The sequence below is a fragment of the Ictalurus punctatus genome, chromosome 20 (genome assembly GCF_001660625.3).
Source record: "Ictalurus punctatus breed USDA103 chromosome 20, Coco_2.0, whole genome shotgun sequence".
Taxonomy (NCBI): Eukaryota; Metazoa; Chordata; class Actinopteri; order Siluriformes; family Ictaluridae; genus Ictalurus; species Ictalurus punctatus.
In genome coordinates, this window is record NC_030435.2 from 2,430,227 (window position 1) to 2,446,265 (window position 16,039).

Consider the following 16,039-nt stretch of genomic DNA (forward strand, 5'->3'; position numbering starts at 1 on the left):
GAAGTCGTGTACAGGACACGCAACTGGATCGCAGTCTGTAGATAGACACTCCTTGAGCAAAGGAGGGCTAACAGCAGCAGAATTGTAACTATAAACACGTAAAAAGTACTGTGTCATTCTTTCATACTGAATATTTAAAAAATGGCATAATGGTATAAGTGGAATGAAACAAAACAGGACCTGCTGTTGTATTCTTTGGGCTGGTAACACTAACTATGATCCCTGTCGTTGATCGTTTACAAGAGCGCGCCCAATATGTTTTATTCCTTACATATGTTAGGAATGCAGCACGACATCATAGTCGGGATTCGTACCTGTGTGTAAATTCGTTAAGCTGAATAATTTGCAGGACGAAACAAAACAAAAACGATTGTTGTCTCCACCAACCAAGGTAACAACATGTTAGCTAACACTAATGATGCTTTTTTTAGCATTCCAAGAAGACTAAAAGTGCGTCACATGCAGCTGTAAACCATCCCATAAACAAGTCCTAAAGATCAAAACAATGCCCGATTAGCCTTATCCACTCTGCGAGGCAAGCATATGTGCCTTAATAAGGGGACTAAGGCCAGGAATTCTTTCTGAGGCGTTTCTTAAATGAGCCAGTGACTCATATACCAACAGCAAACACTCAGGCGCCATAAGACGCCAGAATCACAATCACCTGGCTATACACTAGACACTGCGTCACAGGAGCGTCCTCAAACACAAACACAACCTCAACCACAAAACCACTGACACCGGCGTATACCTAGCTAAATCTTTCTTTCACATCTATACACACTCCAGGAAACAATAAACACAACAAAATCCAGTGTATTATCTTTCATTTTGCTTCTTGAATATCTGTGGCTATGATATCACTGAGATCATATGTGCATGCGTGGTTATGGGTCGTGAATGCAACTGATGTCATACACCATATATTCTTATTATAGATGTGTACTGTGCATAGAGTGTATAACGCAGACGGCTAATTTTGCAGCACGCAGTAATGAATGATCTCCTCTAGAGCCCACTCTGTGATCTCAGTGAACTATGTAGGAGTGCATTTAACATCGGTGACTCAACTGTGCATCTATATTTTTCCATTAACCTTTACTTTTTAACTTCATTACAAGTGAAGAGAAGTCAGAAGGCTTATTGTATAGAAGCCCAGTATTAGAAGTTCTTCTAGTTTGCTTGCTGGATTATCTAATAGGGAGAGCAGATAGTACGTAGGTTAAATCTAAAATGTTCGAAACTCTTACAGACTCGCCAACCTCCAGACATTTTTGCATCGGAGCTCCGCGTTTTAACATGGGAGTACGCTTCTATGAGTTATCACTCAAAAATATGGCGTTTTTTCCAAACCAATAAAAATGGCCGACGAGCCCATCGACATATGAATCGGGGATCGCTGAGAATTATCATTTTAAACTGACCCCCTGGAAGCCACACCCCTTCCCCCAGCTCACATTAATAACATTTTGCACGGTGCGCTCATCTCGACACGATTTTCCTTCTTGAAATTCGGCGCCGAGTTAAATTTGAGTATTTATTGACGTGAAATGTGAAATAAAACCTATCAAAGTATGTCAGGCTTAGCTAATATTAGACAAGTATTGTTAACGTCACTTATTTATTAAGGATGGGACAGATTTTGGACAATGAGAATTTCAAAAATGGTCGAAAAATCCATCCATCCATCCATCTTCTATACCGCTTATCCTTCCTTCAGGAGCCTATCACAGGGAGCATCGGGCACAAGGCGGGGTACATCCTGGACAGGGTGCCAATCCATCGCATGGCACAATCACATACACACTCACACACCCATTCATACACTACGGACACTTTGGACACGCCAATCAGCCTAGCACGCATGTCTTTGGACTGGGGGAGGAAACCGGAGTACCCGGAGGAAACCCCCGCAGCACGGGGAGAACATGCAAACTCCGCACTCACAGGGCCACGGTGGGAATCGAACCCCCGACCCTGGAGGTGTGAGGCAAACGTACTAACCACTAAGGCACCGTGCGGCCTTGGTCAAAAAATTTTAACCATTAAATAAATAAATAAATAAATAAAAGTTTACCATTTCCTGGTTTCTATGAGGGATATTTTATGAAAAGACCATACAAAAAATACACTGTATTTTAAGTCCCTCCTTACCAGGATTACTCATTATTCCTTTTCATGGTTAGCAGGTCACCCTGTATAATAATCCTACATGAATATTCCAAGGGCTTCTGTATTAAATTTAGCTCCCAGTTCCATCCAACAGCCATTCGTTTATTTCTATCTAGCACTTAACAAATACTAACCCCATGGCTCCGAGTCCCACTAGTCTGGCTACAGTTGCTCTGATGTGGCCACTATTACATCATCATCCAGAAAGACCCAAAACCACTCCACCCACAGGCCACGGCAGAGATGTCAGAAGTTCATGATAGTCCTAAATTAGCAAAGATTTGAGAAGGAAAACGAAGGTGGAGGGAATGTGGCAGCTCTGTAACAGCGCTGCAAACTGGAGCTTGTTCACCAGGTGACAGAGTATTTTATTTCACAAACAATCAGGTCAAGCAGCTGTGAGGGCAAATGAGAAAAACAAACATGGAGGACAGTGATGGCGAAAGAAAATAGTTTAACGATATGTTCGGTCTGAGATCAATATTTATTTTAACACAGCCTAGCAATGAAAGCAGCCATATGCATACCTGATATGTTGACAATCTTGGTGAGGATTCATGATTTATTTTTTTGGGGGGGGGGGATTTGTAAAGAAAAATGAATTTAAACATGGCTGCTCCACTCCAGACTGTGTACGGCTACGTTAGACCACTCTGGTTGTCTTCTGTTTTATTGTCGGCTATCCGTCAACACGTTATTCTTATTGAAATCACTGGCAGAAGTATGAACCTAAGACTCGACGTAAAGCGTCAGGAAAAACAATCAACTGCAATGAAACATACTACACAGGATGTCCGGGAAGACTTTCCTCAATATTACGTGAAAATGTTATTTGGAGCAGTTTGTCTTTTGCAGGGAAAACATGTGTCTGGAAGTCTGCGTGGTAAAACGGCTTAAATGTTCATCACCTCAACCACATAATCTGTTTTGCAGTTCTTTGGTGGATATTTTTTCTAGCCAACCTTTCGTTTACTATAGAAACCAGGAAACATACTCAAACATAAGGAAGGATGGCCAAACCCAAGAACAAATCGGTTGTTGTTCTAAATGGTGCTGCTGAAGTGAGAGGTAGTACTCTGGTAGTTCAATGACATGGTCAAAAATCGGGAAAACATTGAAGTGGCCATTCAGATCACCAGATCAAAGCTGGTTACTGGTGCTTCATGATTTTCTTTATCCAAAACTATGGTGAGAAAATTTTGAACAGAATTGAAAGAATGTCTTACCTAAGGCATATTTATCTGTGGATCCACTCTGTGGTCGGTTCCTCTAGAGGTTGCTGAATACCTTCACGCAAAGTATCATTATTAAACCGTCGACAAATTAGGACAAGCGAGAGTTATTTGCAATGATCCAGCAACATGATGTGCACAATTTCATTAAAACACACACACACACGTACACAAGGCCATAGGAAAGTGACTCAGAGCAATCTATCACTGCTAGCATAGGGCAAAAGATCAAAAAGCTAATCAAGCCAACACTGGACAGGACACACTGTGTAGTGCACATGTAGAGATAAAAGAAGGTTTTTGATCAATCTGCCTGCGAGAACCCTAGAGACACTAAAGACAAGTTAATAATCCCTAAATATGACACAAACCACAGCGTGTGTGGTTTCCGTGGCAGGCAATATGTGAAAAAAGCTATAAATCATTACGGCTTTAGACTGCAGATTTCTACAAAGCACTGACACTGGAGACTCCTTCCATAAACGTTAAATAAACGATTAGTGATTTTAAATCTGTTTATCTGGGATGTCCATCACACAAGAATTCACTATAGAAATGATCATGTGTAAAAATGAATGCATGAATATAAACGTGATTTTGTCTTTCCGCCCGAACTACTATCCGAGCTGTTGTTGTAGAAAACGAATCAACACTTTCTGACCAATCAGACAATCGGTGCTGTGTTATATAACGAATTATCCTCATGTTCTCAAAATCGCTCTTTCCGAATTTTTGGTTTCTAAACGGCATTGGAGAATTGTTGAATGTCATAGTGCGGCTAAAAACAATCCTGGCTTCCACGGCTGTGAGTTTCTTTTTCTTTTCTTCCGGTCATTCCGAGATGACTTAAATGCTGAAGTCTCCCACGCTCAGCCATTTTAAGTGGAAGTAATAGACTCGAATCAGCGAAGGTGTTTGCTGACGGTAGGTCCAACCCTTCAGTCGCTCATGTATGACTATGAGCAAGAAGCATCAGCACATAATACACCCAGCTGGAAGTGTGGGAGGGGTAATAGGTGGAGGGGAGCCGAGGGCAACCTTCCAAGGGCAGATCTGTAATGATGTTATTATTTTTCCTCTCTCTTAGGAGCATAGTGGGCAGAACTGACAGAGAGAGAGAGAGAGAGAGAGAGAGAGAGAGCGAGTGAGAGAGAGAGGGAGAGAGAGGCCGGACTTTAAGTGGGTTGCACTTGAGGGTGTGTATGTGGGGGTTAGGGCAGCACCATAGGGACAGCGAGGACGAGGAGAGGCATGCTGCTGCCTCGTGACGGATGTGTCATCATCACCTCAACCAATGGCAAGTCTGCACTCATCGCCAACCTCTTCAACCAGTAAATATCTCCTCTAAGTCGTTGTTTAAGCATCAGAATTAATCAAAATATAGCAAAATCCGAGTTTCACTCATCTCATCGCAAGAACGGAGCTCTCAGGACATGGTATTTGCGTGCACATGGACATCTTGAAGCGTCAACCATGTAAATATACAACTCGTGCAACAGCCCCATAAAACCGGTCAAAAAATAGCAAGGGACAAATTGTACCTCTTCAGCTTGGCACATACTGGAGTATGTAATAAACATTAAGATTCACAGAGACAGAACAACATGTTCAAGCACTAGGTTAACCGTTTTAAATTCTACAGAAGGACTTTATATTTGCCCTTGAAGCATTAACTGCTTGTTTTAAAAAATAAATAAATAAATAAATAAATAAAAAGTCAATCTTTACATGCATTATTCACTTATATTGTGACCAAACTAAGCTGTGTTATTGGGATTCGTGTTTATAATCGCAGGGTTTTATTCTCATTACTCATCTGACACATCCTTAAACAGAGCAAGTCTAAACTACAAACACGCTCGCAATAACACTTTAGCCATTATTAATGAGCTCCCACACACCACGTGCTCCATGATAATGGCTGGCTGTAATTTGCCACGGAGAGAGAAGTGTGATGCACATTAGTGTACTTTGATTTAACTGACCTATAAAAATGGCAATGAGTTCACAGGAATATGACAGATATAGCCTGTAATACAGGATGTGCACACTGTATATGTGGTCTTTTAGATAGGATATGCACTGTTGTGAATGTATGATGGAGTGCGTGATTCCTGGCCTGGCACATGTGTGTGTGTGTGTGTGTGTGTGTGTGTGTGTGTGTGCATAGTATGTGGAGGTGGCACACATGGCATTTACACTTTAATCACCCACAATTGCTGTGCGAGTGAGTCAGCATCTCCAGGACGATCAGAGGAAAAATGCATGTGAGGCCAACACACCATGTGCAACTCACCATAATCACTTTACTCTCTCCCTTATTCACTGCCATTCAGTCTTGCTGTACTGTGAATCACTGATTCATTACATCAAAAACCTCGGGCAACAATGCATCATGTATTAAGGAAAACGCTAAGAATTTTTTGAATTGATTGTTTTTTGTTTGTTAAGGTAATGCATGAGCTATGCATGCTATGTAGATACATCCTTTTAGGGTGGCATGCTAAAGTCTACAAATTATTATTAACATAAGCACTAAAAACTATTTTGTCTTGGTAGGTATGAAACATTTGCTACACAGAAAAATAAATTAAAGCCACACCAACTGGTTATTAAGGTAGCTAGCCGGTCATACAGTACATCTTTGCAACTGAATGGGTCTAAAAAAAATAAATAAATAGATAAAAATAAAACACACGTTCAGTGAATGAAATGTAAAATAAATAAATAAAAATGAATGAAAAAAAATTGGGGGGGAATAGCTATATTAATATATTTTACCTCAGTTAAAATGGTCAGTCTGGCTAGCAAAGTTTGCTAAGCAGATATTAGTAAACTGCTCAGGAGATATGCCATAAATGAGTTAAAAATCCCTTAAACAAAGACAAAAAGGTTCAAATTTATTTTATCTTGGCAGCCTATAAAAGTCTTACTACACAGAAACAGAACAAAAGCCACAAAAACCAGTAGCTAAGTAGCTAGTCAGTAGCTGTTACTGTAAATGTCCTACAATGGAGAAAATCCTGTAAAAAAAAAAAAAAAAAAAAAAAAACATTCAGTGGATTAAATGTTTGATTTTTTTATTATAAAACTCTAGTACCTTAAGTATTAATACTTATATTTTACCTCAGAAAAATAGTCAGTTTTGCTAGCAATGTTTGCTAAATAGATTTTGCTCTGGAGATACCCTAATTGACTTATTTTTTTTTTAAAAACCCTTAAACAAGTACATAACTAGCTAAAGTGTACTTTTCTCGGCTGCCAAGATCAAATTAAAAGGTTAGCAAATAAACACATTCAGTGAATGAATAGTAAAATAAATAAATACATACATACATACATACATTTCTCACTACACAGAAAAAAACAATGCAACTAGCTAGTTCCTATCCCAGCTAGCCAGGCTAGTAATGTAAAGGCCTAAAAAGAGTCAACAGATCTTCTTGTTCACGTCTATTTCAGAAGGTTATTGATAATAGAAATGAATCCAAAGTTGAACAAATCTGGTCTTTGTAAATCAAACTCTGTATATATTCTAGTCGCTCGTAAGTAATGTTTAACGTAGTAAAATGTAGTGAACAGATGACGGAGATCTGCTTGTGCCCCCTTATTTCTGCACTAGAGTTATGAGGCTAACAAAGTAGGCTAATGAAATCTTAGTATTGACCATTGGTACTGTTCTAACTGAAGTGCATGTTAAAACCATCTGCATGATCAGCTGTTATACAGTTTAGTGCCATAGTGATGTTATGTTGTGCAGTAGTGAGTCAGCACAAAGACAAGTCTGTTGTACGTGACTTAATGAGTCGACCTGTTGAGTGGAAAGTCAATGTAGTTTTCATCAATTTCCATTAGCTATGTGGTAGCAATGTTAGACTTCCAGCGCCTGGGGAAAACAGAAGAAGCAAACTTTAGACACTTGAGGTAAGTGAAATATCGGTATAAATGTGTGTTTTTTTTCTCTCCCCCCAAACCATTTCCTCTAACTGGATAATTCCCGTCTATAAATAGGGCATTTAGAATGACCCGAGACCACAAGACACAGGAAAGACAAAAATCAAGATGGAACCAGCATATGTGCCAAAGCCATACAAATCGATTAAGCAGACACCGGCTTTAAACATGAATTGTTCAAGTTTCATGTTCTACAAGTGAAAATCATGCTGTAATCACATCATGATGTGTAAAGCTGCAATTTGTGATATGAAAGAGTTCTGTTTAAATTGCCTGCACATATTTTATGGCATGATTTGGGGTACCCCCCCCCCCCCCCCCCCCCCCTTCCCCTCCCGCTCCCCCGAGATCACTTTGGTTACAAGGTTTAGTAAACATATTATCTGAGGTTTTGTACTTAGCCCAGTGTTCAGCATATCTGGGATTTGGTCCTGGGTGGCCATTGTATGGAATGACAAAAACAGAGAAGCAGAGCTGTTTAATCCTGTAAATTTGCCTTAACGGGGCCTTGCCAACTTTTAATGCATGCTTACACCTGATCATAAACATTTCAACATGTCCTGAATTGACTCCTGAAAATGAAAGGTTGCTGTTATAAAGTGATACCCAAACCCTGTTTCTGGCTTAGGAGAAAAGCTTTAATCAGACAATATTTTTGCACAAAATACCATTTAGAAGCAAGGATCCTGAGGTCAACGTGGCAGGAGACAACAGCAGCTTACCTCTTTGATACGTCACTTCCCCCTGGGCCTCGAATACCACAATATATGAAGCTCACATCATAGCGTGTCTACAGACCTGGCTTCTATCCGGACAGACCAACTCAAGCATGACTGGTTTCGACGGTAAAGAGAGAATTCTCCAATTTATTCATCTCCCAGCTTTCCAAAGCCATGTGTCTTTTGCTGTGGTCATGACTAAACTTCATTTCCAAAACCTCAACTTTCCAGGAGATTACAATCACTCTACATTTGTCATGGTTTTGGCCAAACCATACGCATAAAATGGAACTGGCACACTTTTCTCAGATCTGCACGCATCCTTCTACGTACGAGTGTGCTTGTTGCTTTTAAGCTCGAAGGGTTTTTCAGTGAAACTAATAAGACATTTCCAAAGATAAACTGAAGAGAATTTACTTATTGCTTGGCGCCAGTAGCGGGAACATACTAGGAAATCCCCCAAAAAACAAAAACAAGCTTAAAGAAAGAGACGGAACGGCAACTCTGGATCAAAGGGAATGAAGTAAATAGGAAATAATCCATACACAATATTAATTATCTAGCTATACATCATCAGTGCTGACGTTGATGCTAATCTCTTGATTCTGATCAGTCAGAAGGTGTTGATTAATTTTCTATAACAGCAGCTTTGACAATAGTGCGATTATAAATCAGCTATAAATACAGGTATATATTTATGCTCTCGTTCTAATGCATTATTTATTTTTAGAGTAACAGCTCGTTCACAGGGACTCGTACGGCCACAGAAACAGATGTAAAATGTGTGTAATCGTTGATATGGTTAAGTTTTCTGTACAGAGCGGGTTATTTGGCATTCTTTTACAAGGAGTCTCCGGTGTCAGGTCAACGTTTTTTTGTAAAGTAAAAGAAGTAAAGCTGTAACTTTAAGCTTTCCGCCGTGGGAAAGTTTTCAGTACGGTCTTTGCGGTTTCCCACTAACATGACAAGCAACGATGTTTTTATCTCGCATGCTTGTCAGTGATTGGTCACAACATGCACTGCTCTTGGAGAGAAAGGATAAAGAGAGGCTGGCGAAGGAACAGCTGACCGTTTATAGCTGCTATAGTGTAAGTGAGAACAGGAAGTAACTTGTTTCATGGATGTTCCGTGTAACTATACGTAGAACGTGTTGTTGTTTAAAGAATATACAATTATTCTAACAAACCATTCTAATAAAAATGACTGTGGCATAAGATAACCGCTCTGCTATTTTGTCGTCTATTGAGTTCTGACATGCAGTTTGTGTTTTTCATTTATATTGTTTGGGTCGTTCATCTGTTTTGTTCTTCAGGGTTACCGTGCTTGGCCTGAAGACACACACGCATGAACCATTCTACCACCCACCACTTCTCACTGAAAACCAATAAAGCTTAAACAATAAGGAATGCTAGAGCTGGCTAGGTTGGAAAAGAGAATAACCACAGGACAAATACAGGGTACAATGTGTACAGCTCTCATGTCTAGCCAAAATGTGGTAGGGAGTTTTCACTCGATGCATTTTGAGAACCGCTAGCAGTTTACAGATCATGCGAAATATCGATACGATTTCACATGTCACAGATTTGCGTAGCCGCCATTACACGGTGGTTTAAAATGCGGCTTAAACTTGAACGTAAACATGATCAGCTTGCCTCTTGTCACTAAGGTCTTACTCTGTAAATCAGACTAATTACAAAGCTGCTAATTGGTCCAGTAATTTAGCGGTGACATGACATCTGTGACTGTAATTCCTGTTTTCTTATTGAGAAAGATGGCAAGCATGTGCAAATCAGAAGCTAGCCTACTGTGATGTTGTGAGATGTTTGTGCATGTTGAATTCCAAACAATGCAAGTCATCATTTAATTGGAATTCACATGAATGTAATTAAAAGGATTATGGTAATACTTTACACTAAGGTTCTCGTAACGGACATTATGTAACACATTAGGTAACATGAACAAATCATAAACTTCAGCACTGATGCACTATGTGTAATGTTAACAAAGTAACTACCACGTCGATGAATTATTTTATTAAATCATACGCTAAATAAGCCAAATAATCCACACCTATTATTATATTAACCAAAGTTCACATGGTCACAGATTATAATGACATTTAACGATGACCGACACAAGCATCCTTAATGAACAGTAATGACCTTGTGGGGGTTTTTTCAAAATTGAAAAAGGTGAAATTAGGCCGAAAAGCTAGTTTTAATATTTACACATGGAGACAAAAGTTAAGTCAGTTTATCAATATTTAGAAATTGTAACTTAACTTTTGGAAATGTACTTATTTTTAGTCATGGATTTCTGGATAATTACTCATGAAATGCGTCTGAATCATAATAACAGACGAACACATTCTGCCTTAACTAATAACACACAAACAGCTATGGTTTATGAAGAAGAAAAAAGTCAGATAAAACCTTGTTTTTGAGATTTCATGCATGAACAGCCCTCTTCAGGTCATGCCATAGCATCTCAACCAGGCTCTGATTTGGCCCCTGAGACAAGAAAGCGGCCCAAAACCATGACGCTACCGCCACCATGCTTCACAGTTGGTAGTGTTAGTAATGGAAGGCAGCACAGAGGAAGCCACTGTTTTCCAATGGTTTGCAAAGTTTACCAAAGTCTTCCTGAACGTTTCCGCAATGCTTCTGGGAGTAAATTTCCGTGGGTGAAAGTTTAGAACTTTTTTGACAGAAATGCACAATGTTTGCTATGTTTGCACCAATGCCATTAGTGCTGCTAAAGGAGGTTGTAAGGGTTATTTAATACTTTCTCTAGCATGAACTACGAATGGGATTAATCAATTAAAAAAATAAATAAATAAAAAGCACATTAAATTAATACAGGTTTGTCTATTACTAAGACTTGGTAGAAGATCAGAAGTTTGAGAAATTAAAGCAGAAATCCAATAGGTTCACAAACAATTCCATGCACGTGTTTACCAGAACCTGGGAAGAGATATTAAACATGTAAAAAATGATATCATCTTGCCACCCGGAAGGGAATTTTTAACAGCATTGTGCCATGCTATGCTTTACCGTAAGCTTCTGACACCAGCGTTGGCCGCTGACCAAGACGGTCAATACACCCTTTCTGCTTGCAGAATATTACCCTCGTTTTGACTGCCATTTCAGCTGGCTTTGCACGCCGTCTTTGCACCAGCGCCACCGTTATCAGTCCAGCTCCAGTTTGCACATGGTGACCCTGGCTGAGAGAGACACATTAATGAACTTTAGCCGTTTTGAACTGTTTTTTTTTTTCTTTTTTTTTCTCTTCTTAGCTTCAGTTTACTTCAGGGCAGTCGATTCACACTCTAGTCGTGTTAGGAGTCATGATCCGTCATATCAAAAAAGCGTCTGCATTTTAATTCCACCAGTACTGAGTGTTTAAATAGTGTGTGGATTTCATAACAGATGAAACGACGACTCAGTTTCATTTAGTATGGCTTTTTAGATACTCGCCTACAGTACAGGGGTTGGAGATTAGACAAAATGATCAGATTTGCGTTATCGAAGCCATTTATAATACACACGATTCACTATCATACGTGGAAAAAAGAACACAACATTTCAACACAGCTTAAACAGTCGTGTTGTCGTATGGCGGGTGCTCCGCACAAATGGATTTTAAAAACATATGCAAACATTGATATGGATATTTGAATTTTTCTTTTTCTTTAGCATTTATGGAAGGTAAATTTAGCATTCCGCTTTCTTGGTAACATGACTGCTTTTTTTTGAATTACTAACTTCTAAAGAGAGAAAAAACAAGGGAACTACTGATAAACAGCTTGTTTGTGTATGTTCCATGGATTAAAAAGTATATCATGTCCTTAGATAAATAAAATTTTGAATAGTTACCAAATTGCTTCAGGATGTAGTGTTACTGTATAGGAAAATAAGGTTAATTACGGTTGTGTTATGCAAATATGATGTTTATATGAAATATGATGTGGCTCGGGTTCTGCGCTAGTGCCCAAAAGGTTACAAATTCAAATCCTATCACTGCCACAAGGCCATCGTTGGGCCGTTAATCCTCAACTACACAACTCTGTGCTTGAATTGTGCTATACTTTAAATAAAATGACTGTATGCACATATTGACATTGCCATTGACATTTTCTTCTGAGGTTTCACCTTCACTTGTGTTAAAATGACACTTTGTACTGAATAGGTCGTTTTAGTGCAGAGAACATCTGGAGCGTAGGAACGCTTTTTCCTGAGCTAATCACGTGACAAATACGGTACATTGATGAGATTTACAGGTCAGCGCGCAGACCGACCGGGTCGTGTAGGTCCTGCTCTGCGATGCCAGGCTGTGTCTTATCTGGGTCCTTTCTCTTGTCCTGAATGCACTTTCTGTGCCCACGGCAGGTATTACATTCCCGCCGGCCAAGTGCGAGTCGGTATACAGCGCACCATAAAGGAGTTCATGTCTCAGCAGAGAGGGAAGAGAAGGGCTCGTCGCGATAACACAGGAGCCGCGCAGTCTGAACGCTGCCGTTCTAATTTTTCCCCCAGAACAAAGAGGTGAGTGTTAGATTTCCCAGTCACTCTCACTCCCATTGTGGAAGTGAGAAAGCCGACCAGGCCGGCGGACATGATACGTCGTTGTCCTCAGCCTTGAAAACAATAGACCACCTTGTGTGGAGTCCTGCCACAGGTCAGTGCAGCAAGACCAACTTCAGAACCAGTTTCCTTTCTTTACGACCTTTCTTCCCTTCGTCGCCTGAAAACTGTCGGGGTTGGCATGACATGAAGCCCTCGGCAGCCTCGAGATAACGCTCGTCTTGGACGCTCTGAGTAAGTGTCCGTGCTGAGTTGCTATCAGGGCAATGGAGCTGCTCCGTGTGATGGGATCCGGATGAGCACTAGGCCTTTTTGGGTGACAAAACATCACGGTAGAACAGATCCGCAGTGATAAAGAGGATCCAGAGGACCCGCAGTGATACGGCAATAATCGAGTGAAGTGCAACGTCATAGAAGCTTAATAACAATTGGGCTTTTAAAGAAAACATATCGATAGGAACTGGTTATTTTTTCCGGATTTTAATACATCATTGTCATTTGTCATATTGTTAAGCAGCTTGCCATTATATATATAAAACACATTCTGTTAAAATATAGCCATTATATAGGTATTGTTTACAGTTGTTCCCTTATAGAAATGTGATCGTACGTTCATCATGTGAAAATGAATGTGATCACACTGGAAGAATGATTCATCATGTCATGCCTACACACGTGAACTGAAGTATGTGATCACATGACAAACAAATTACATTTGAAAATGACATTTAAAATTGAAATCACGTCTCATTTGAGAAACATTTGTAATGTGTAAATATCACGTGAAATGAAACGAGTTGTGAAATATGCGTATGTGAAACACGTGAAAGGAGTCACGTAAATATCACGTTAGAATAAATGAATCGTGTAACAATCGTGTGAATACAAATGAATCACGTGGAACAAATCGTGTACAAATAAACGGATCGTGTCGCAAAAATATCACACGTGGAAACAAATGAATCGTGGGAAAAATCATGTACAAATAAGTGAATCGTGTGGGAAAAAAATCATGTGGAAACAATATGAATCATGTGGAACAAAAGTCACATGGGAAAAGAAATGAATCATGTTGGGGAGGGGAATCACATGTGAATATCAGTGAATCGTTTGAAAAAAATCATGTCCAAATAAATGAATCGTGTAGTAAAAAATCACACGTGAAAGGAAATGGAAAAAAAATCACGTAAATAAATGAATCACGTGAATAAATGAATCGTGTAAAAATTATATTTGAAATCGAAAGAATATCGTATAAAATGTCACAAGTGAAAGGAAATGAATAATGTATATTATATACATTTACATACATACATTGCATGTAAATATAATATATTTGAAATTGAACTAATATTTGTCTTCTAGACAGCGTTTAGCGCAAAAGTAAATAAAACCATATGACACTTAAAACTTAATATTACAATACATTAAGGCTTAATGCAAAGTGATACTGAGTTTCACTGAGTTTTACATTATTAAAAAACATTTGAAATCTTTTTTTTTTTTGACATTTAATTGAATGTACGTCTTATGTTTTTGTATTTGTAGTCAATTTCATTTTAATTACATTTAATTGCATTTTAATAAATAATTTTCGAAAAACCTATAACGATTTTATTTTATTTCTTTTGTTCTTTTTTTTATATACGTTTCGTTTTATTATCTCCTTGTTTTTGCACTGTTATTTTTATTTCATCTGTACATTCTATCACATGACTTTTTTTTTTTTTTGGATCAGTTCATGTTTACTACTCAGCTGGAACTGTACTGCATATTGAGCTGACACAGGTATGAAAAGTGCTCTATAAAGTTTTAGATTATTATCAATATTTTATTATTAATGTTGTTGTTTTTTTTTTTTGGGTGAATAATTACTAAAGCGGGTTACTGAATTTACCGAATAGGTCAATATTGATTTTACCTTCGGATCATGACCAGAGAGAGGGCTGCGCTGTGCTCTGTTCTCACTCTGAACCGTGTCACACAGTCCAAGAGCTGATAAATATAAGGTTAGAAAAAGATGCGAATAGCTGAAAACTGCATCTGTCCTCCAAACCATTACTGAATATATTAACCACAGGAATGTCTGCTGTTTCAAGAGCTTCTTCTTATACCTTCAGGGTAAAAAGCAGGCACTGTGAGCATGTGGCATGTGCCCTTGAAGGAAGGTTGATGGGTTTGTTTCACCGTCTAGTCGGTATTGCGTAATCTGTAGGTTTGATTCTCAGCATGATTTTATGCGACACATTCTCCACATTCCATTCAGTAAATAGTGACAATCTAGGTTTTGGGTGTTTTTTTGTTTTTAATTATTATTATTTTTTAATTCGTTGTGCATCTTGACACCATTTGCTATATGATTGCTACAAACACAAGACAGACATGTCAGCACAGGTTATTTCACAAACACTGTTTCTACAGCATGTCAACACCTTGCACATATGCACTCTGTGGATTAGCTGGAGTGCATGTAAGGTTTATATCCTGCTGAAGAAGCACTGGGATAAGCAGGTGTTGAAAAGTCTCAGCTCAGGCATCTCAACTAATTTAGGTGGAGATCTGGCATGGCTTTTTGTTTTTTAATCAGTTGCACAATGGGAATGCGGTCATGCTGTGAAATTCAGGTTCAGTTGGAATAGACGGGTGTGATGATTGTAACAAGGAGAAATAACTGACGAAATTGTACGTATGAGCAACAGCTACAGATGACAGATTTTTCCCCAGAAATACACTGTTATAAAAACAATATAGTAACGAGTGAAAGTGGTCCGATAAATAGCCAACGTTGAAATAATATGCTTAAAAGTTTCTTTGCGAAATAAATCTGTACTGAGATCTGTGATTTTCTTTCTGTTTATTTATTTATTTATTTATTTATTTATTTTTACAGTTAAAGGGATCCCTGAGTGTAAACAGTTTTAGAATGCCTGGCCTAGAGCTTTCCATCCGCTCCTGAAGGAATTCTAACTAATCCTGACTGCTCCCAAATGACTTCTGACACACCTGTCCACTCCCAAACAAATTCTGACCAGTCCCGCCTGCTGCCAAAAGAATTCTGTCTTTTCCCATCTGATTCTGATGGAATTCTGACCAATTATTCCTGGTTCTGAAGAAATGTATAACAATCCCACCCACTCCCAAAAGAATCCTGACTACTCCTGAAGCAATTCTGACCAATCCCAAAGGAATCCTGAATTATCCTGCTTGCACGTTAAGGAATTCTGACCAATCCTGACCACTGCAATGAAATTCTGACCAATCCTGCCCACTCCCAAAGGAATTCTGACAACTCCTGCTTACTCCCAAAGGAATTCTGACAACTCCTGCTTACTCCCAAAGGAATTCTGCCCAATCCTGCCCACTGCAATGAAATTCTGAC